We start from the raw sequence: 24,669 nt of genomic DNA, 5'->3' as shown, positions 1-24,669 counted from the left end.
ATTACACTAATTCAAATCAAACCAAACCCACATTTGAAAAACAAGTTTGTAACAATATCGAGCTTCGAATCATGCTATCTTCCTTCGATTCAAATCCTTCTTTCTCCTTTCGATTTCTTGTTGAAATCGCAACTATGGCAGAAAATTGAGTTTCTAACCTTCGTCCAACAATTCTCAACTTAAAATGTTCCTACAATCTCTGACTGTAACGAAACAAAGCTTCAACTTACAACAATGGAGGAACACATAGCTTCAAACATAAAGCAATAATTGACAAACACAGAGCTTCGAACATAAAGCAACAATGGAAGAAAAAAAAACTTCACCGCAATAAATGAAGGAATATAATATTCTCTGGCCACCACGTGTAAATTAGAGATTCGAAACGCTATCATACAAAGATTCGAAACGTATCAACCTATTCGCGACAAAATTGATGATCACCAAAATTGCTTCTAGAAAACTATGGAAATGTGAATAATACAACTGTGTGAAAATACGTACTACCAAAATATAAAGGAGTATAATAGTCCCCAAAAAATTATAAATTAGGAAAAAAAAGAATCTCCTGGTATAGAACTCAAACTATATGGGACTTGGTGAAATATGAGAGTACTTTATGGACTTATTAGGTTATAAGTTCACTAGATAAGATTTATACATAAATCTTAATACTTTTTAACATTTTTACATATTTTAAAGGCACTTTTTATATACTTTCCAACTTCAAACAATACTTACACTGTGTTTGGTTAGGGGATTTGAGGAGGGATTTAGAAAGGGAAAGGGAAAAGGAAAAGGTATGTGAAATTATGTGAAATGGAGGCATGTTTTTTTCACATTTCACCTACCTTTTCCATTTCTCTTTCCAAATCTCTCCTCAAATCCCTCAACCAAACACAATATTAAGGAATACTTGTTAACATTTGCATATATAAAATATATGACTGTAGAATAAAGTACAACAAAACAAAGTCATATATTTAAAGTAAAAATTAAAAGCACCTTTCGCTTAACTTTCTGATAATCAATTTATGTAAATTGTTTTAACCTAATAAATTAAAAACAGAAATTGTACCAAACAGTCTGACTCAAACTCTCAATTTAGAATAAACTATAATCACCTCTTTCAGATTTTAACAAACACCCCTCTATCATTGTGGTTGAAATTAAATTTTATTCTTTCTAAGAATCTCAAACATTTGCTTTTCTGGGACCACAAAAGAGATGACTAGGGGTGATAAACCAATCAAATAACTCAAGTTTAACTCGTGCTCGACTCGTTAAAAATTTATTTGAGCTTGGCTTGTGAAGTAAAAAAGCTAAATTTAAACATATTTGGGAGCTTGTTAAAGTTCGAAAATGAAATTTGAACAGCCAATTGTTCGTTCGACTTGATTCGATAGGTCTAAATTTATATGAAAATACCAACTACTTGAATTTGACTCGATAAAAATTCGTTTGAGATCGGCTCGAAAGTTTAATAAAGCAAACTTAAATAAATTTTAAAGCTTGTTAAAATTATCAAATCAAACATGAATACTTTTTGATTTGATAAAAAAAAAAAAAAAGCATGAAACCTTCTTTAAATCTCAATCATTAATATATATGTAGGACCTACAACATTATTGGTTGAGATCAAAAAGAATTGTAAAGTCCCAAAAAAAAAAAAAAAAGTCTCAATCAGTGTTGTTTTATCACCCTAGCTATGGGTGTAATTTATTCATATTTTATATAAATAAATAGAATTATACTAATGACATGTTGGCCTGGTATTGGTCTGTTTTAGTGCTGTGATTTGGCCTTTTTCCTGCCAAACAAACCAATAGAAAGAACAACGCAGAGCAAGGCGAGTCCAATGTGCCAACAGCTCTTACCGTTCCCACTTCTCACTCCCCATCAGTCTTCAGCTCTTAACCACCCACCAGTTACTCTCCACTAGACCTCGCCACCCAGCCCTAGCTCTCTCTCTCTCTCTCTCTCTCTCTCCACCATCATCATCGCTCAATCAATTCACAAACCCATCCATTTCATCATCCTTGTTTGCTTTCAATCTCTCTCTCTGTCTGCAACTGCAATCCTTATCTTGAAGCGTTTGAATGCGTGGTCATCGTCATGTATATAACCAATCAGCTGCCGATCTTCTCCATCATCATCACCATCATCATCGTCATGTATATAACCAATCAGCTGCGCTTCGCAGGGCGTCGAGGACTAAGTTTCTGTCGTCTTCTCCTTCTCTCTCTACAGCTGCTGCCTCTTGTTCTTCTTCGCGTGCTCATTCGTCACCGTCTATAACCAATCAGTGCCGATCTTTCAGCTTCTCCTCCGTGTTTCGTTCTGTTCCGCGGTGGAGTAACGGCGTCGATTGGAAGTCTCCGGCGACTCTGACTTTGAGCGAAGGATCGCCACCATGGGTACTAAAAAAATCTTATGTTCCTATGAAGTTGTATTTTTTTTCTTTTTTTATTTTATTTATTTATTTATTATTTTTTAAATGGTACTTAGTTCATTGCTTATGTATTAGAAGATTTTGAATTTTTTACTTTATTTAAAAACTGTACTAGAACTAGTTTTGTAATAAATGTAATGTGCTAATTCAAACTATTTACAACGGTTTTTTGATGTCATTTAATGTCGATTTTATAGTTTCGGTTTGAATTAGACGCTTTCAGAAGTTGCAATTAATAGTAAAATTTTGCAATCCTTTTTTGTTGGCTAGTTAATTTTTTGCAATTTTGTTGTTTATCTGTATGTGTTCAGCATCCGAGCATGCTTTCAAAGGAATATTGACTGGTCTTCCCAAGCCAGGACGTGGCTAGTTTGGAAAATTCTAGAACTCGCCCGCTCTGAATGATCCAAGGATCGGTAATTATCTTGAGCTTGTTCTGGAATTGTTCTTGTATCTTTTTTTTTATTATTTATTTTTTCACTAAAAATTGCTGCATGAATGCCATATAAACAGTCTATGTACCCCCCAAAAGAAAAAAAGATTGTAATACTTGTTATTAAAGGAATGCCTTTTATTCTCGAGTCCGTTGTCATGTTGGATAATATTTTCTTTGTCTACTTTGTCCTTTCTAATTTAAAAAAAAATTCTACTTTCCCATGTCATTGTTGTAGTTACATGTGTAATCTTGAGCCACTTTTTTCTTGTATGATTTTTCATTCTCAAGTAATATTGTTTTATATTTATCAATTTTATATACAACAAATGAACCTTTGAAATGCTTTTAGTAGAAATATCCTTCTCACCATTACTGGTTTACGAGGTTTTGTGTTTATGTTGTATTTGTATCCATGACTTATCACAATTTTTTTCTTTTTTTTGTTTCCCCTGTTTGCATGAACAGATATGCGGCCATACTCTATTAGGATCCTTCTTGAATGAGCAATTCGTAATTGTGACAACTTCCAAGTCACTAAGGAAGATGTTGAGAAGATAATTGATTGGGAAAACACTTCTCCGAAGCAAGTTGAAATTCCCTTCAAGCTTGCTCGTGTTCTTCTGCAGTTTTTGTCATTATTCTTCTTCATAGTGTCCATAGACATGTATCCAACTTCTAAAACTCTTCTTTTGTGCCAGGATTTTACTGGTGTACCAGCTTTGGTTGACCTTGCTTGTATGCGTGACGCCATGAACAAGCTTGGAAGTGATTCTAACAAGATCAATCCTTTGGTGAGTGTCATTCTCATTTACTGCATTTATTTTATCCTCCAAGAATTAGATTCCTGAGGTAGTTGCTTTTGGATATTAAGTCTGTGCAACTCTGCCCCCCCAATCCCAATAGAGGTCCAGCCCTGTCAATTTGAGTAGGAACTTTAAATATTGGGAATAGTAACTTGTAGATTCAACTTGGCTGCAAATCCTTTCATCCATCTTTTTTTATCACATTATTTTCTGTGTTAATGTTTGTAGTTAAACCTTTTCCTTCCTAGTCCTGGAAAACTCCATAAATGAACCTTATTTAAAAAATTTAACTTCATGTGGTGCATACATTTCATTTCAAGCCATGCCTCAACTGTTATGTTACCATATCATTAGCATTTCTTTAGGCGTACTTTTTTGGCTACAGTTTTCCTTTCCATGATCTGTTTATGCAATATCCTACATGCAGGTTCCTGTAGATCTTGTAATTGATCAAAATCAGAAAATGCAGCACAGGCAAATATGGAGCTTGAATTCCAAAGGAACAAGGAGAGATTTGCTTTTCTCAAATGGGGGTCAAATGCATTCCAAAACATGCTTGTTGTTCCTCCAGGTTCTGGTATTGTGCACCAGGTATGGGAGCTTGACTGAGCAGCTTCATCATATTATAGAGCTTTAATATATTGAATTGCATATCTATCTCAATATTTTTGATGTGCAATTATGTATAATCACTGTATAAGATTTTCATTTCAAGCTTTGTGTTAATTTTTTTTTTAATTTATATATATATATATATATATATATATTACAAAGAGATGCTTGGCAAATGTAGATGTCTTTTCATTTTCAATTGTCTTACCGTTTTCTTCGTCATGTATATAATTTGAATTTATTAATTGGATTGTCATTATGGCATTTCAGATTAATCTTGAATATCTTGGATGTTTTGTCTTTAACACTGATGGTATGCTCTATCCAGATAGTGTGGTTGGAACTGATTCCCATACTACTATGATTGATGGATTAGGGGTTGCTGGCTGGGGAGTTGGAGGTATTGAAGCAGAGGCAGCAATGCTTGGCCAGGTAAATAATGTTATTGAAGTGATGGAAAATTGTGAAGTTTTGTCCATACTTAGGACGAAAATTGATGAATTTGTTTTCTTTGACCATAACCACTATGTTTATGATGGTTGTGGTAGTAGCATAAGCATGTGCATTTCCTTTTACATAATGCTGTCAAAGCACTCAACGAGGTATAACTCAATGCTAAGAAGCTCGGACACGGGGACACGACAATTTCAAAAAAATAGGGACACGGACACAGCAGGGACACAACAATAAATTATGTTTTCACATATTTTTATTTGCTATATAGATTAATATTACATCCACAAACAATCAATATTAACAAAAATAACTCTAATTCTATATATATATATATATATATTTAAAAACATTGTTAAATTAACACTTATTGTTTATATCTTTTTTTATGAATGATTTATTAAGTATTTAATATAAGAAAAAAATAATAAATATTCAACATTCAATATTCATCAAAAGTACTAAAGAAAATGAGGGGAAAAAAAGACAACTTGACATGTCCTTAGTGTATCCCCAAAGTGTCCCTGGCATGTTCCCTAAAAATAAATTAATTAAATAAGGGATATGCCATGTGGCGTGTCCCATACGTGTCCCTACTATGTCCATGTGTCCCCGAAATGTTTGACACGGATACGACACTTGTTTTGAAGTGTCGGTGCTTCATAGACTTAATGACGTAAGGTTATGGAATATTGTGGCATATGGCCACACATGCTTAATTTATCGCTTCAGGTGTTGTATGTAGTGAAACTTAAGTTAAATACCATGGGGTATGTTTGGTTTGAATTTCTAGAGTGATTTTGGGAAAAAAAATTTAGAAAATTTGTTTGGTTTGTAAATTTTCCAAAACAATTTTCAAAATCACTTTCTCTCTCTTACCTATCAATCAATCACTTTTTCTCTCTCCTCTCTCCTTCTCAATCATTTTTTTTCTCACACACATCTACTCAATTATAACAAAACATCAAATCATTACAAACTCTCAAACTCCAAAACTACTTTCAAAATACACAACCAAACAAACCAAAAAAATTTCTAAACTCTCTCCCCAAAACAATTTTCAAAAACTACTCTCCCAAAAACAAACCAAACAAGCCCCATATTTCCCATCAGTTATGTCATTACTTACTAAGGACAGAAAATTAGCAATAGGACCAGTGTATTTGTTTCTTGATCTGTACCACTTCTAATGGGAATGAGATGGACAAATTTTCTAAACCAACTTGGTTTTGGCGTAAAGGACTTACTTTGATGCAATTCTATGTATGTGTTCATGCGCTTTTAACATATATGTACCGGAATAATCACGTATGATTGGTTTATAGATGGGTTAGGAATGGGCTTGGTTGGTAGCCTCAAAACTTAAGATGTGTTTGGGCTAATGCCAAGACGATGCTACCTCTAATCAGTTTTACATGTTGGACTCTTATATTTCTCCATAGTATCTGTGTTCACCGGATATGATAAGAGTATTGGTGTGAGATATGTATTTGACACCAGGACCTAATTTAGACACCTGGATCCTCTAATTTTATATGATTTTCGAAGAAGAAACTAACATTTGCTAGTAAATAAATATTTGTTGCCTTTCACATGGATGAGGGATATAACATAGTTCATATTTTCCCTAAATTCTATTTAATTTCATGTAAGTTTTTAAATAATTTATATAATATTATCTAAGAATATTAACAATACGCAATTTATACAAGTATTTAAGACATGTCCCATGCCCGTACCCAACTTTAAGATACATATCTTAATATTCTAAGATTTTGGTTTAGGAAGGTTTGATGCTACTTGCACCTGATACTTGTATCCGAGTCCATATAGCATAGGTATTAGCTCACATGCCTACACATATGAGTCATTTCTTTAGCATCTGACACTCTCAAGGCTGCTTATGCTTTTGAGTTTTGTTAGCCAGGGCCTTCCTTTTTTTCCACTTATACTTGTATGTTATAATTGGGCGTTGTTTTTTTTTTTTCATACTTGTATGTTATAATCAAACCATATAATGTAAGGACTCCAAAACTATTTAAATTAAGTCTTAATTGCATGCGATTCTCCCATGGAATTTGTTTCACTACTCTTGGACATTCTTTTGGAAATTAATGCATTGAGTAGATTCGAGTTGTCTGGAAAATTACGCGATGTTGTCACTGCTACTGACTTTGTTTTGACTGTGACCCAAATGCTAAGGAAGCATGGTGTTGTTGGCAAATTTGTTGAGTTCTATGGTAATCAAACTGAAGCCTTGGTACTTTTCAACTTCCATGGTTCTGTCAATGGTAGATTTAATGTTTCCATATGCCCTTATTTGTAGGTGAGGGTGTGGGCAAAATTTCGTTAGCTGACAGGGCTACCATTGCTAATATGTCTCCCGAGTATGGTGCAACAATGGGGTTCTTTCCTGTAGATCATGTTGCTTTGCAATATCTAAAATTGACTGGGAGAAGTGAGGAAACTGTGAGTACTTTTCAACATTCATGTGTGTTCGTTTGAATGTGGATGAAACCAAGGACAATGATATTGATAATAGTGATGTCTTGTCTTGGTGCTTGTGATATATATTTTCACAAGGTAACACTCTTTTGTGTTGAAATTCAGGTGGCAATGATTGAAGCATATTTACGTGCAAATAACATGTTTGTTGACTATAATGAGGCAAGACTCTTTGTTTTACAATATGATAATTTGCTTTTTAAAGTTTCAGTTGGATATAATTATCTTCTTCCCCTAATTTCAGCCCCAGCAAGAAAGAATATACTCATCCTATCTACATCTAGACCTTGCGGATGTTGAACCTTGTATTTCTGGCCCAAAGAGGTGTGTGCTCTGTGCTTCTTCAAACTTACGCACACAATGCAAATGTTGTTATTTGTTAGCATAGATGTAACCATACTTACTCTTATTGACAGGCCACATGACCGGGTTCCTTTGAAAGAAATGAAAGCGGACTGGCATTCTTGCCTTGACAACAAAGTTGGATTCAATGTAACTGTTAGGCCATTTGAGCATTGAACTTCTTATGATGTCATAGCCTGATTAATCTGCTTCATTATAATTCTAGCAGTTTTATTTTGAATCAGTTTACTGAATTTGCTTTTCTTTTTTCTTTGCTTTTTTTATTGCAAATGTTTTCTTGTTGTAACGAACATCAGACATGCTGTTAGTGTATGCTGGTGATGTAGTAGGTATGACTACATCAAAGGAATAATTTCTAATTACCAAGGAAATATGGGATAAACTTGAATGGACTTTGAAAGTTATATTGTGTTTTGGTGGTGTAGCCATCGTGTATGGCCTTTGATTGCTAGTATTTGTAATGTTTAATTATGATGTAGGGCTTTGCTATACCAAAAGAGGTACAGAACAAAGTGGTAAAGTTTTCGTTCCACGGACAGCCTGCGGAGCTTAATCACGGTAGTGTTGTCATTGCTGCTATCACGAGCTGCACAAATACATCAAACCCTAGTGTCATGCTGGGGGCTGGCCTAGTTGCAAAAAAGGTTTGTGAACTGGGTCTGCAGGTTAGCTGTGCTCTAATGACCTTTATATCTTTGTTCCAGTGTTTGTTTGTTTGTTATTTATTCCCCAAATATTTCATGGTCAACTCTGATTGATTTTTACCTAGCCGGGAGATGCTGTCAAGGGCTCCAATATTTGATTCTTACATTTGCTTAAATGATAATTTCCCAGGTCAAGTCATGGATAAAAACTAGTCTGGCCCCAGGTTATGGGGTTGTTACAAAATATTTACTTCAAAGGTATTGCTTGTAATTTTTTTGCAGGATAAGTTTAATAGCTATCTAATGTAACACTGATATTTTTCCCCAAGTAGATAAGATATTTTTTCCCCGTTGTGCAGTGGGCTGCAGAAGTATTTAAATGAGCACGGCTTCCATATTGTTGGATGTGGCTGCACAACCTGTATTGGAAATTCAGGGGATTTGGATGAATCAGTTGCTTCTGCAATATCAGAAAATGGTATTGTTGTAGATTTGTTCTTAGTATCTGTGACTTGTGTAAATAAAATTGAGCATAGTCACTGTTTGCCTCTCACTTGTAGGATTATCAAGTTAACTGTCAAATCCATCTAATTTAATTGTGGTTTGCTTCTGCAGACATTGTTGCGGCTGCTGTTCTTTCTGGGAACCGAAATTTTAAGGGTCGTGTTCATCCCTTGACAAGAGCTAACTACCTTGCCTCTCCTCCTTTAGTGGTTGCTTATGCCCTTGCTGGGACCGTAAGTAACAAAAACATATAGTGCTGGTTTTTTTATTTTCATTGTTTTGTGTTTCAAGGAATTTACTCATCATTTCCTGATGAGATGTAATGTGGGAACAAATGAAAAAAATGAAAGCTGAATCCCTCTAGTAGTGGGTACTTGCCTTCATTTGGTTTTTGAATTAGATACTTGCCCCTTCCGTTGTCCTTGGAGGCATTTTTATGTGGACCCTGATACTTGTCATCTAATTGTAGTGCTCAAGATTCACCACATGACTAATTATATAGCCTGTCTTTCCTTAGTGGTTAGTATGTAGGTTTAATTAGGGCATACATGTCTTTTGCTAGTTAGATTAGAAGCAGCACCAAGTGTTTCTCTCAACTTAAGAAGGGACATTCGATAGGATTTACCTTGTGTATGTTTTCAATGGTATGTGATTCTACAGGCCTTGCAGTGAGTAGTTGACTTGGCTTTGAGGGTGGCCAATCATGTGGTCTTGGGTCTTCAAATATGCCAAATACCCTAGTTAAGTCAACCCCAAGGGGTTGGCTTGGTGGCAAGGCCTTGGGTCTTGGAGGTGTGCTCCTTCCAAGGTTCAGGGATCGAAACCTTTTAGGTGCTAACAATTCTTTGGAGCCATCGGACTGGGGAAAAACTCTTAAATTAACCATGGTGTACTTGCGAAAAACTCCTTTCCAAGGGCCTGTGTATCCCTGGGGAGTAGTCGGACTTTGATCCGGACATCCCGGTGCCAATCAAAAAAAAAAAAACCCTAGTTAAGTCTTGATTTGTGAGAAAAAAAAATCTATGTGCCTCATGCCATATCATTCCCTCATTTTTTCTCCCAAGGAGACTCTATTTCCTCAAGCTAAGGTGTCTCTGCCATCTGGTCCATTTTATCTGTGCATGCCTCCTCCCACAAGGATCCTAATGATCTACAATTAGTTATAAATAGAATTATGAACCCATTCTTGAATTTTCTCAAAACGTTTTTGGACATTAAGGTGGGTAAGTTGGACTAATGAAAAAAAAAAAAAAAAAAAACAAGATGGTTAAGTTGACCAGGTATTGACATTCCTTAGAGTCATGGGTTAAACTTATAGGCACGTGCAAGATGCCATTCGTAGCTTGTGTTGGGTGCTACTAGGCAAGCTTGCCAACAATGTCATTCTTAGAAGAAACATGCACTTCACAAGGCAACATGACTAAGCAACGATGCACAACCGATATACAATATAACCTTTTCTTTTGGTGTCTCGGGCTGCAAATGAACTGAGCTGTTCATAAACAGACTCGGCCCGGCTCGTTAAGGGCTTGGCTCGTTTAAACAAGCCGAGTTCGAGCTCAAATATTAGGTTCGTTTAGTAAACGAGCCGAGCTTGAGCTCGAATAATCTCGGCTCATCAAGCTCGGGTCGTTTATCTTTATTTAAATTATATAATAAATATATTATTTATATATTAAATAATATGTAAATATATATAAATAATAGTATAAATACATTATTTATATAAATATTTTTATTTAAATAATATAAATAATATTAAAAAAACTTATCGAGCCGAGCCAAGCTTAGCAAAGTTCGGCTCGGCTCGTTTGTAGCCCTATGTCTAGAGGAGACTTATTGTTAAGCATATTTTGAAAGTACAAGAAAAATGATAAAAAGCTATGTTACATGGACTCGGGTATGGGTGTCGGGTGCGGGTATGTATCTAGAGGTCGGACTCATCAAATTATAAATTTAAGGATACGCGGACTCGGCAAAAAAATGTCATATTTTTATATTTTTAATCTAATATGTGAGATAAAATGGTATTATATTTAACTTATAGTGTCAAAATGACATTTATAGCAATTATACAACAATATCTACATATAATAATAGTGTTATATACAATTATATAAGAAGTATCCGTTGAAAAGTATCCGACACATATCTCATACCCTTGTCCGAGTGTCGGGTGTCTGACACGGGTACTTGATTTATTTTGAAGAGTCCATGTAACATAGATAAAAAGGACACTAAATGACAAGAATGTAATTGGAGAAGGCATTGTGCATTCCAGGTGGCATGAAAATCCAGTTGTGACACTTCACCACTAAGAAGCACTGACACGGATACGGATGCGGAAACGGACACGGACACGGATACTGATATGGATGTGGACATGGACACGGATGCGGACACAGGACACGGCAATTCAAAAAAATGGAGACACAGACACGGCGGGGACATGACAATAAAATATGTTTTCATAAATTTTTATTTGCTATCTAGATTGATATTATATCCACAAACAATCAATATTATCAAAAAATAAATTTAATTCTTTTATTTTTTTTAAAACACCTTTAAATTAACATTTACAATTTATATCTTTTTTTAATTTTAATTTTTTATTTTTATGGATGATCTAGTATTTAAATTTAAGAAAAAAATAATAAACATTCAACATTCATCAAAAGCACTAAATAAAATGGGACAAAAGACAATTTAGCATGTCCCTAGTGTGTCCCTGAAGTGTCCGTGTGTCCGACACAGATATGCCATTTGTTTTGAAGTTATGTTACCAGAAAATGCTAATATCCTAGTAAATTATGTATTGGTACGCACGTTCCAAAACATGGTACACTTTCATTCTAAAATGATAAATTTAGTGAATTGAAGCGATCTCAAAAGTTTTTTTCAATATATTTAATTAAAAGTTATCTTAGGATGGAAAAAAAATAAATATAATGAACTAAAATTAAAGGTGAGTTAAGTTTTGACATGACAAAAACATTAAAAATGAGTCATAATACTCATAAAAATGTTTTGCTATATGAAAAATAAATAATTAAAAAAATTATATTTTATTGGATGTCTAATAGTTAAGAGAAAATTACTCTAGAAGTAATATATCAAGTCTTACTCATATCGTACCATATTTTAGAGCATGTGACGTACCACGTTCACGTTCTTGTTCCCGTTCGACGTACCAGAACGATCCACGTTCTAGGTAACATCTGTGCTATAATGCCCCGAAAATTTATAACATTATATAAGTGCATCAATCAATATTCATTATAAGCGAGGGTGTGATTCTTCAACCTTTACATCATTGATCATTAAGGTTTGTACAAAAATAGTTCCACATGCAAATTATATATTCAATGACATCAAATACTTGAATCTGTATATCACGACCCCATTCCGCCCCTAGTAGAATGGTGTCGTGATGGCCAGTAATCCGAGATTACCAAAGGCCAACTTACAAGGATTCACACACAATCAGAGTATTACATATGGGGCTAACATGTGCGGAAGCAATATATTTAAATCTAAGTAGTCTATAAGAGCTGTGCATAGATCAAATGAAATGACATACATCTTAACCATAGTATTACAACTTGATTACAAATGAAATAAAGTACGTATTACATCCTGATCAAAAGGCTTCTCAAGCCGAAGTATGCAAGAGACATGAATTACAAACTAAGAAGCATAATCTTCAAGATAATACAAAACATGAATCAAATATCTTGCACATAACATCTAGGCGTCACCGCCTTCTTGTTCGCCACCTACATATATATAAGGAGAGGGTGAGCTTGGATACTCAGTGAATGATATTAGTAATAAAGGTTTAAATGAATGATATCCGAGATCTTTATCAAAACAATACATGTCATGGCTTGTAACAAAAACATGGGACGAATCAAGTTCATCAATCATGGTCTTTCAAATCTTGCTTGGGATGTTAATAACATCTACATAATACTTGTGATGACATTCCGGACAAAACAAGGGAATAATTGACCCGGAATCGATTAGACAAATCCACCCGTTCATAGACCGTCGGTGGGGCCATCCGTTCACAGACCGTCGATGGCAGAGATCTCTCAAACATGGTGTTACATGGGTTTAGAGTCCCCTAGCATGGGAGGACTTTCCAAGAATGTCATCAAAACAAAGCTTATACTTGATACACAAAATAGAGATAATCATTTATGCTTGATCAAATACTTTTCTAAAACGAAGCAAGGCTTTATCAAAACTTTATAACATAACTTTATTAAAAATACCACTCACATAGCTCTTCGGACGTCGGGGTTGAAGCAAGGTTCCAAGTCCTACAAACACATGGCAAAGCCTATTGAATGCACTCTTAAAAACAAGCTTTACATGAATGCAAATGATCTAGGGAAAATATGCTGGAAGTTTAAACACTGTTTTTTATCTAGGGAAAACATGCTGGAAGTTAAAACACTGTTTTTCATCTAGGGAAAACATGCTGGGTACCAACCAGGTCCTGGAATGGATGCACAGGGATGATCTAGGCTAAAATGACCTAGCTGGGTGAACTCAGGAGGTCTTGGCCGAGGTCCCACACCTCTTGGCCGAGGTGTGGTTACCTAGGCTTCGGTGTGCAGCTCTCTGCGGAGGTGTTACAAGATGCCGGCAAGGGTGTACCATGGTCGGCCTAGATGATGAACATCTTGGCCTAGGTGATGCAGTGGTTAGCCTAGGTGTGCATGCAAGATAGACTAAGGTGCAAGTGATCGTGCAAGGTAGGCCAAGGTGAGATACGATGCTTGGCCTATGTGTGGGATCTAGGCAAGAGTGGTCTCGGTGATCACACCTAGGGAAATGAGGTCTGGAAATCTGGGTTTCCTCCTTGAAGGACATGAAGAACATGAACATGAGGAAAATGAAGAACATAAATGATAAAATCATAACTTGTTATTACAAAATCTGGGATTTCATGTTATGAGTTCGAAAACATGGAGCTTGGTACCCATACTTGAAGATCATATGAAAACAAACACGAAAACATGGATCTTGATACAAACTTTCGGATCAAAACATGGCTTTTCCTCAAGAACACATGAATATCACTTTCTCTTTCTAAAACCGAACTTCAAAGCAATGCATGGCTCATGAAACATGCTAGATCATGCAATGCAGCTAGATGAACAATAAGAACAACAAGAGTAGACCAAGAATCTAACCTTAAAACACGGATCTAACGGTTCAAGGTGTGAAGATCAAGTTTGGAAATCTACCTCTCTCTAGAATTCCTCTTCCTCTTCCTAGAGCTTCTCTCTCTACCTAAAACAAAGATATAGAAATGATAGGTTTTTTCTCTCTACTGGCTGATTTAACCCTCTGCTGGGACACGTGGCACTACCGGATTGGTTCTCCTCAAAAGGTGATTGAAAGACAAGACAAGTGTATGACAAAGTGTGTATAACAAGCAAGGTGGCATGGGCACTCCAGCAGGTAATGATCTCGGCCTAGGACATAGGCTTCGGCAAGTAAGGTTCCAATGACCTCGGCTAGGAAAGATAACACTTGACCTAGCTGTGCCACACCTCGGCCTAGATGTGCCATACCTCGGTCTAGGTCATTCCAGTCCCGGAACAAGATCACTAGGTGCAAGGATCAAGGATCTAGGACGCCTAGATGATAACATCTCGGCCTAGATGATGCACATCTCGGCCTAGGTGATGTACACCTCGGTCTAGATGATGACATCTCGGCCAATATGCCTAGGTGATGGTGGAGGTCAACCAAAGTGGTTCCAAGATGGTCCTAGGCTTGGCATGACCTAGGCTTGACATGACCCAGGCTTGACATGACCTAGGCTTGAGACAGCAAGGAAGGAACAAAACATGCATACAACACTTAGGCAAATCACATAAGCACAAAACAAGACAGGGACCTTTATTTAGGCAAAACAAGTCAAAGTCTGCAAATGCAAGCTTAACAAGACAAAATCATGCAAATGTACATGAACATGACTAAGACATGAATTTGGGTTATTACACTACAGCATGTAGAACATCAAATCCAAAAATAAATAAAATGCCCTTAAGGGCTTACACATTTCCAAGGCTTAAGCTCGGTTACACAAAAATGGTCTTTCGGACCCAAACAGTTATAGCCCTTGGCTAACAAAAATACACCACAACAAAACTAAGAGCCCTATGCTCCCAACATATACGTCCACACCCTAACTTGGCGGGATCACCACGTCTTTTCCTGCACCAAAATCCCATAGGGTGAGTATAAAGCCCAGTAGAAAATTCTTAGCAAAGTAAAAACATTTTATACAAGTCTCAAGGAATGAAATACATATGCCATGTTATACTCTTTTCGAAAGAAAATCACATTTGCTCATCCTTTGAAAAACCATCATGTTCAATGATATCTTGACATTTTCAACAAACTCAAAATTTGTCAATTAACTCAAGGGGGCGGTAAATATGACTCAAGTAATTCCTAAGTTGGTGTTTGCAGGTTGGCATAGCTAGCACCACCAAAACCCCACTTTACCGGTCTCTCACCGGAGGGGAAGTGGTACCTCGTCTGTGCGTGTTTTCGGTCTTTCACCTCGGACACTCAGGCCAACTTAATCAATTTCATCTACACCTCCTATCCGGACTTACCAACGTATTTACCCCAAAATCATTCCATAAAAACTTGTTTCGTAACATTCATTTCTCAATGCAAAAGTTTTCAAATTTAAATTCAAAGCTTAACATAATCAAATGAATGGATATGTCAATGTGTCAATTAATAATGTAATGCAACATTCCTTCCATTTTCCATCCTTCCACACAATATTACCATTGTGATAAAAATTTCCAATCCTCTTGTCAATGTAATTTCTCATGATGAATATATATACTTTTATTCCGATTCATCCAAGAAATAACACATTTCCCACATTTCGAATATTCTCGACAATTTAGTCATTTCAAGACTATATCAACATTTTGAACAACCACTTTCAAAAATCACAATTCTTATATTTCATGAAACTCATCATTTATATAAATGTAAATAAGAACTTTTCAAAAAAATAACATTCATTCATTTTGGCACCCAAAGAAAAATATATGGCCATTTCATCCATGAATTCTCAACATCTTTTAAAAACCCTCAAATTTCTAGGTTTTCTCACAACAACCTTATACCTCTAAAACATTTGAAAGAATCACACCAATATAATTTAAAACCCTCAAGTGATTATTTAAAAAAAAGAGTAAGAGATAACCCCCTTTCAAAATCACTCATCTTCTTGAGCCAACAACCAAATTTCAAGCTATTAAAGTGGAATTTCGAAAATCATCTAGATCTTGCAAAAATATATATATAACTCAAAGAAAATCATTACCTCAAGTTTGGAGAAGAAAATGAAATGAAACCCCCAAAATCCACGGTGCCAAAACTCAATCTCCACCGCACATAATGTAGCTCTTGCTTAGCTCTCCAATATTTGTGGAGGATGATAGGTCAAAACCCCAATGGATTGGAAGAAATCAAGGGTTTAAGAAGTTTGGTGGAGGTTTTTAGAGAGGAGGAGGAGCAAAAGTTGATTTTAGAGTGAGAGAGATATACAAAAATGATATACACTCAACCCAAAGAGAAGGAAAAATCTGATTTTCGGACACAGACCGTCCCGCACATGTGGCACTTATCCCCGCACGTGCGGAGCGTGCCTCCCGCACGTGCGGCCCTCATCCCTGCACGTGCGGATCTTCTATTCTGCACATCCTCTCGTGCTTGCATAATGCAGGACCAACCCAGAGCTTCCCTTGTTTTCCGCCCGTGCGGCCCCCTTCCCGCATGTGTGGCCCAAGGCCCCGCACGTGCGGCTCAGCCCCCCCCTCCCAGCCAGGAAATATTCCCAGCTCAACACCGGACAGTCCGGGCTCAACCTCGCACCCTTCCAAAACGAGAGAAACGTGACATAGAAGTAAATAAAAGCAAGGATCTTGAAGTAAGCTTCCGAATACAACAAATCCAAGATTTAAACCAAAAGGAACGAGACGAATAACGTACCCAGTCATCACAGGTGCTTCATAGCTTCACCATCTAGGTTGGCAGCTAGCATTAGTTTCACATAAATTACTTATAATCCAAGTAGGGTTGGTCACTTGGTACACAGTCTTTTGACTTTGTATCAACGTATTAATTGGTCAATTAAGAATAGTCTATTTTTGTTAGCTGCCACATTTAGACATTGCTTTAGCATTACATTAGCGACCAATAACCCAAGTTGGCTGGTGCATGGTCTTAACTTTTGCATTGGTATACGATGGATACTTACTTTGTGTATTGAGGATACTACTTATGAAGAGTCTGGAGATGTGTTTTACACCAAATCTTTTGGATTCTCTTGGTAACTTTTGACATGTGTTGTTACTTCTCATACCCTCCCTATCATGTCTAATGTTCCTTTGGCTTGCGAAATGTTATTTATATAACCTATGGAATGAGGGCTTAAAAAAGAACACATAATTAGTGATTATGTCAAAATTGTTTAAAACTTGAGTCATTCCTGTAATTTGAATGAGATGGCTCTGGGTTTTTAGCATGGGGGAAATGTGACAACGAGGGAGCAAATTATTATGTGTGCATTCATGCATTGTTGTAATGCAGTAAAACCATTTCTCATATTCGAAGAATTTTCGGTAATAATATGTTTGCACCATGTCAATTTCATGTTGTATGTGTAAGTCCATGAATGATAGTGGATCAATCAATCCATGTATACCTTGTGGTTCAAATCCTACTTACTAAATGTGGAGCAAGTAGAAGTGGTGTCCACATACAATTCATAGTGAAATACTTTATATATGTATTCTAGGTAGGTTGGTTGTCTCATATTATGACTTCTCTACAACCACTGGAAGGGCTATTAACTTGTCTACTGTGTTGTGCATATTGGACTACTTATATATTGGTCTCGACTATTCAGCTTTAGTCAGTAAATTGTTCTTGTTGTCTGAATTTTCATTTTATATATTGTCTTAAATGATACAAGTTTGAGTAAGTTTGGTCAACTGAGGACCCAAGTTTTGTTTGTTGCATTAACTTGACGTAATTAGATCGTGCAATTTTTTTTTCATGTCATAACACGTCGTATTCTTTTTGATCCCATTGACTCAACTTATGATGAGATAAAATTTTATTTATAGGTTGACGTTGACTTTGAGAAGGAGCCGATTGGAGTTGGGAAGGATGGCAAGAATGTCTATTTCAAGGATATCTGGCCATCTACTGAAGAAGTTGCAGAGGTACACAATCTTGAGTTTCTAGATCCTTTGACGAAGTTTTTATTTTGTAAAATAAATGAAATTGGGCTGAAATGCTGTTTAGGTTGTACAATCCAGTGTATTGCCAAACATGCTCAAGAGTACTTACGAGTCTATAACAAAGGGCAATCCCATGTGGAATGACCTATCAGTTCCAGCTTCTAAACTATACTCATGGGACCCCAATTCTACCTACATTCATGAGCCACCATATTTCAAGAACAAGACCATGGATCCTCCTGGGCCCGGTGGAGTGAAGGATGCTCACTGCTTGCTGAACTTTGGTGATAGTATTACAACGGATCACATTTCCCCAGCAGGAAGCATTAACAAGGATAGTCCTGCTGCAAAGTATCTCCTTGAGCATGGGGTGGAACGCAAGGACTTCAATTCTTATGGTAGCCGTCGTGGTAATGATGAAGTGATGGCAAGAGGAACTTTTACAAATATCCGTATTGTGAACACGCTATTAAATGGGGAAGTTGGCCCAAAGACACTTCATGTTCCTACAGGGGAGAAACGTTATGTGTTTGATGCAGCAGCAGTCAGTTCTTTAAATGTTAATTTTCTGCATATACTTTCATCCTGCCTAGTCATGTCTTTGTCAGTTTTGTGCCAAACAATAAAACTGCCAACATCTATGATACTAATGCTTTTAATTTCCACAATGATGAAGGATGTAATCAGATTTATTGTGAAATTGTTTGTTGATTATAAATACAATTAGGGTTGTCATCATTAAGAGATCTCTCATATTTTTTTTAATGACTTGGGTCTAGAATTCAGCTTCGTTAAACAAAATTCTGTTACTTTGAACAACATTGCTGAGAAATGAACTTTCATATGCCACAAATAAACAAAAGCAAATCTTATTTGAAGTCATTTCCTGTAAATTATCAATTCCTGAAAGATAGTAATAATATTCCCTATTACAATTTACTCTTCATTACTAAATTTTTGTGGTCAATCCACTTTTTCAGAGGTACAAGGCTGCTGGACAGGATACTATTGTATTGGCTGGAGCAGAGTATGGAAGTGGAAGCTCTCGTGATTGGGCTGCTAAAGGCCCAATGTTGTTGGTGAGTATTGTTATATGGGCACTTGAACTAGTTCGCACTTCTCCATCCATTTTGGCTTGTATTGTGTCGTCTTCTGCTCCTTTTAGTAACTATTGGAATGTAACAGGGAGTTAAAGCAATGATTGCAAAGAGTTTTGAGAGGATACATCGCAGTAATTTGGTTGGATGGGTATTGTTCCGCTTTGTTTCAAGCCTGGTGAAGATGCAGACTCACTTGGCTTGACAGGTCATGAGGGTTATACCATTGACCTTCCCAGTAAAATTAACGAGATAAGGCCTGGTCAAGATGTTACTGTTAGGACTGACACTGGAAAATCTTTCACCTGCACAGTTCGCTTTGACACCGAGGTACTTCTTTCTTTCTTAAGGTTGTGTTTTTGTTGTTGTGGAAAATAGTGGCATGTAATTCTTATTAGAAAGAAAATAAAGGGACCATGTGGCTTATGATCTGTTAAACCCATAGTTTCTTGTGCTTGGTAAGAAAGAGTATTCTTACTTTCTTACAACCAATTTATAGTTTTCTGAGATGAACTATTATACATATGCTTACTGTAAATTTGTGGGAATTAATTATCAATGTAATCAGGGAAAAACAAAATCCATCTACCGCTGTTGTTTGAAAACCATCACAATTCCGGCAAATATTGTTTTAAAATCTACAAAATTCACGCAAAGTTCTAGAAATCACCTTATGTTCTCTTTCTGTTTGCTTCCTATATATTTCTTACAAAAAGAAAGGAAAAAACACTTTTAATGAAGTGGCCCCATCTAATAAGTTGTGGTAATAATAGCACCCATTGATTTTTTGTTTATTAAGCCCCAAGTCCCAAACCTGCTCAGTAACTTTCCTATTGCATTACTTGGTTTTAGTTGTTTCTTTTCTAAATTTTAGTCCAACCTATCTCAAGAGAAATTTGACTTCTTGTCGAAATTTATATCAGAATCTAACCTTCCAACAACTATAGAAGACTAAAATTTTATTTACTAGATGAAAAAGAATAACATAATGAGAGATATACTGCCTATTGGAATTCCTTTTTGTTATGAATAGTTGACTTAAAATTTGGGTATCTACAATTTCTTGCATCTTCTTTTTCTTGACAAATAGAACATTTTGGTATAATTAGTGTTGAAAAGATAAATTATTTCTTAGATCGATATATAGAAAATACCACAAAAGGGTTTGAAATTTAAACTATAAAATTTTAAAATAAGAGACATTAAAAAAACTGATTTCACAACTTGTATAAGGACTTCTATGTGAATTGCATTTTGGTGAAGAGATGTCGAACATATAACTTTTCAACTAAGTGCGCACGCCTAAATTGGCCCATGAAGATAAAATTTGTGGAGCCAACGCTATGTTCATGTAAGAAATAATGTATAGAGAAAGAGAGAGAATAAATTGTATGTATTATTATTGATTGATATTTTGTTATGTATTACAACTCCTATATATAGAAGAGAAGGTGGTAGTAGGTGTAGTGTAGTGGAGGAGGTAGGTTAAGTGGGTGCTATATATAGAAGAGAAGGTGGTAGTAGGTGTAGTGTAGTGGAGGAGGTAGGTTAAGTGGGTGCTAGTGGAGATGGTAGGTGGAGGAGTAAATTGGTAAATTCTAACAGCCCCCCGCAAACTCAAGGAGGATAGAAACTAACCAACTTGAGTTTGAAGAGAGGAACAAAACAAGAAAATACATAAAAATAAAAAAAGGATAGGAGACACTGTATGGTCGTGTCAGACCATTGGTGAAGACACTGTATGGTGGTGTCATAACGTTGCAGAGGACACTGTATGGGGGTGTCATAACGTTGTAGAGGACATTGTATGGTGGTGTCATAACGGTGTAGAGGACACTGGATGGCGGTGTCAGACCGATGTAGAAGACAGTTTATGGGGTCATGTCGGACCGTTGTAGCAGACAATGTTGTGACAGTTGTTGTGGCAGTTTACGGAGTCTTGCTGGACCCTTGTAGAAACTAACCGGAATCAATGTCGGGACAGTTTACAGAGTCTTGTCGGACCCTTGTAGAAACTAACCGGAATCAATGTCGGGACAGTTTACAGAGTCTTGTCGGACCCATGAAGGAGCTAACCGGAATCAATGTCGGGACAGTTTACAGAGTCTTGTCGGACCCATAAAGGAGCTAACCGAAATTAATGTCGGGACAGTTTACAGAGTCTTGTCGGACCCTTAAAAAATGCACCCTCAAAAGGTGTGCCCAATTTTGTAAAAAGGCGTGCCATCAAAAGGCGTGTCCACTTTGTCAAAAGATGTGCCATGAAAAGGCGTGCCAGTTTGTCGGGCGGCAAGAGGCGCGCGATACGCGTGGCTGCCTCGGCTATTTAACCAAGACGAAGGCTGAGGCTGAGGCATACCATTCTGAAACCTCTGAAACTAACCCTTCGCTGAAAAAACTCTGCCTCTGCGGAGAGAGAAACTGTGGAACTCTTTGTTGCCATTCTGTCACCAACCCTTCCGAACATTACCAGTCTGAAATTGCTATTTCGCTGAAACACTTAGCAATCCAAAAACATGGCCTCTTCTTCCCGTCCAGCTACCCAGAACCTGCTCACGCTCTTTCCAGAACTGGACGAGCCCACAAGAGAAATAACTGGTGCGGTGGCCAGTGAACCTCAACCAAACACCTCTGGTTTTGCTCCATTGAACTTTCCGATGCGGTCGGTGGAGCAAAAAATGGCGGTGCAAACTGATATTGAGGCTAATCAGTATACTCTGAAGTCATGCGTGGAAACCATGACGGCGGTCACAAATTTGTCGAACCGGCTGCAGAGTAGGACAAATGAGGTGCAGCATTTAAATTCCCAGCTGGCTCTGCTCCAACGCATGTATAAGGATGCGCGAGCAGAGATCAGTGTGCTAAAGGCAGAAAATAAGGAACTGAAGCGGAAGGCCACCGTGATGTTCCGATTTGGAGGGCCGCCATATGCTGCAGTGGAGGAGCAGGGAGTAGTTATCATGCCCAGTGGAGTGGGAAATATGGAGACAACATCGGCAAGGGCTGCACAGGACGGAGGCAAGAAGAAGAGACCTGCAGTAGAGTAGAGAGAAAAAATCCCACTGTTCCGATTTGTGTTGGTTGTGTTTTGTTTTGTTTTGTGTTTTTTTATTTTTATTTTTTTTATTTTTATTTTTTTATTTTTATGGTGTAAAATGCTGATCGGGGTTGATCCCCGGCATGAAGAAATGACAAGTTTGTAAAATGTTGTTTTTTTTTTTTTTTGTTTTTTTTTTTTTTGTTTTTGTTTTGGGAGTGTTTTGTTGAAAAAATAAAAATAAAATGAAAGAAAACAAGGGAGAAAGAAAATAGATAAAAAATATTTATAGATGGATTATATGAAAAACATCAGTGCGATTGTTTCAAAATAAAGTGGGGTATTTAAAAAAGAGGAAAAGTGACTTGGAAAAAATAAATAAAAATAAGTGATTTTTGAAATCAAATGGAGGAAAGAGAGGGACAAACCCATGTGATAAAGTGGAGAGAGAGTCGGTGAGTGGGGTGCAAAAGGTGAAGGAGAAATAATGGATTGAAAATGGTTTGGGTCAAAAGTGGACACTGTTAGTGGGGAACATGAGTGCATTGATTATTTGATATAATAATAATAATAATAAAAATAAAAAGTTAGAACAGTTGGAGAGAATGAGTGGAGTATGGTAAGGGTTTCATCCAAAGCCAAAATTCCTGCAGCGAATCACTTCGCAAATCCTAGTATGAGTTTTTTCTCTTTCCAGGCTTATTCATGAATTTCCTGGTGATTTCAAGAGCCTTTGGTGGCATTGTGGCAGAGAACACCCCAACCTGGATTTTGGGTGGCAGCAACTGAGAACACCCCAACCTGGATTTTGGGTGGCAGCAACTGGAAAATATCATAGATCTGATTTTTAAAAACCTCGTGACAGCATTTCATCAGCTTCATCCAAGACAAACATTTTGATGTAAACAGGGCGAAGTGATTGTCTCCGCAACATGTCAAACACACGACCAGGAGTACCAACAACAACATGAACCCCTCTGGAGAGAATGCGCTGATCTTCGCGCACACTAGTCCCTCCAACACAAGCATGAACCTTCACACTTTGCTGGGCAAGTTCAAGAGTGGGTGGAAGAACCAAAGCTTGGCACTCAACCAAGCTATAATCTAGTTGCTGCAGAATTCCAGAGCAGAATGTTGCAGTGTTTCCAATTCCAGACTGTCTCGTCATATGAGGTGAAGAATTCTTCTCCATCAGCCTCACACATGACTACAGTTGCACAAATCTTTGTTGATTTTATCAGCGGAATAGGTTGAGGTCCGGCGGGCGGCTAAGGTGAGGTTGCCGCCCGCCGGGGAAGCGAAAATACTAGGTTTTAAACCAGCTCTGATACCATGTAAGAAATAATGTATAGAGAAAGAGAGAGAATAAATTGTATGTATTATTATTGATTGATATTTTGTTATGTATTACAACTCCTATATATAGAAGAGAAGGTGGTAGTAGGTGTAGTGTAGTGGAGGAGGTAGGTTAAGTGGGTGCTATATATAGAAGAGAAGGTGGTAGTAGGTGTAGTGTAGTGGAGGAGGTAGGTTAAGTGGGTGCTAGTGGAGATGGTAGGTGGAGGAGTAAATTGGTAAATTCTAACAGTTCATATGATATGTTTTCCTGATTATTTATCCAGCAAAAGGAGAAGATTTATGCATGTGCATGTTCATGTGTTATCTACCCCTTTTTTATTCGGAAGATGTTTGCGAGCTTAAGCTCTGAGCTGATGCTAACTATTCCTTTAATTGTAATTATAGGTGGAATTGGCATATTTTGACCATGGAGGCATCCTTCCTCATGTTATTCGGCAACTGATTACACAATAATTGATATTAGTCTTCAGCAGCTTGATCCTCCATTGAGCTCTTCCAGTTCTAATACGTGAGAAGAGAATAAAGTTTGTAAGAATATAAGCTAATCCCTTGCAGGGATCGGGGATTTTCAATTTACTTCCACCTGGCAGGCAAGTTCATGTGCCAACGAAAGGTAGAACAAACTTTTGTAATGAAGTCCTCTTTTCTTTTTTCCCTTTAGATTATTGCCTGTTTTGGTGCTTGAATGTCGTCCTTTGGGGTCCTACGAGTGGCAAGATTAAATTTGGCTGTTGTTTGCTAAATTAAGTGAGTTGTAGCAACATTCTGCTATTGCAATGCTACAATTTTTTTTTGAGGAACAATATGGCTTGGACATTTTAAGTCAGTAAACATGGCTTGAGATTGTTCAAACAAAAGATTCTTCTTTCTTTATTGTTCTTGTTAGAATTGTTTGTAATAGGAGTTCAGAGACATTTGTATGTATAACTAAAAATTGTTGTGGAAACACCTGGCTTGGATATCATTTGTTTCACCATAAGTGGATTTTTTTCCCCCATTTGTACAGTGAAAAAATTCCAACCATGTCATTTTGTATGATTTTATTTTACTATTTATTTATTTATTTATTTATTTTCCATGCCACAAATTGTTTGTATAATTA

The 24,669-nt window shown here is 36.8% G+C and overlaps 1 pseudogene across 1 annotated transcript; it reads left to right on the top strand.

Annotated features, from left to right (window-relative positions):
• The first annotated feature begins 3,456 nt into the window (after positions 1–3,456).
• On the top strand, positions 3,457–24,424 carry LOC114288158 (aconitate hydratase, cytoplasmic-like; annotated as a pseudogene). The gene is made up of 18 exons (XR_014336023.1): positions 3,457–3,514; positions 3,587–3,679; positions 4,119–4,282; positions 4,574–4,735; positions 6,963–6,996; positions 7,083–7,225; positions 7,367–7,423; positions 7,506–7,585; positions 7,678–7,753; positions 8,104–8,268; positions 8,459–8,526; positions 8,628–8,746; positions 8,884–9,005; positions 17,958–18,056; positions 18,139–18,618; positions 19,055–19,153; positions 19,260–19,501; positions 23,952–24,424. The product of XR_014336023.1 is annotated as an aconitate hydratase, cytoplasmic-like (transcript).
• The last annotated feature ends 245 nt before the right edge of the window (positions 24,425–24,669 follow it).

The sequence above is a fragment of the Camellia sinensis genome, chromosome 7, assembly GCF_055761805.1.
Source record: "Camellia sinensis isolate YWXY chromosome 7, ASM5576180v1, whole genome shotgun sequence".
Lineage (NCBI taxonomy): Eukaryota > Viridiplantae > Streptophyta > Magnoliopsida > Ericales > Theaceae > Camellia > Camellia sinensis.
This window is presented reverse-complemented; position numbering and strand designations above follow the sequence as displayed.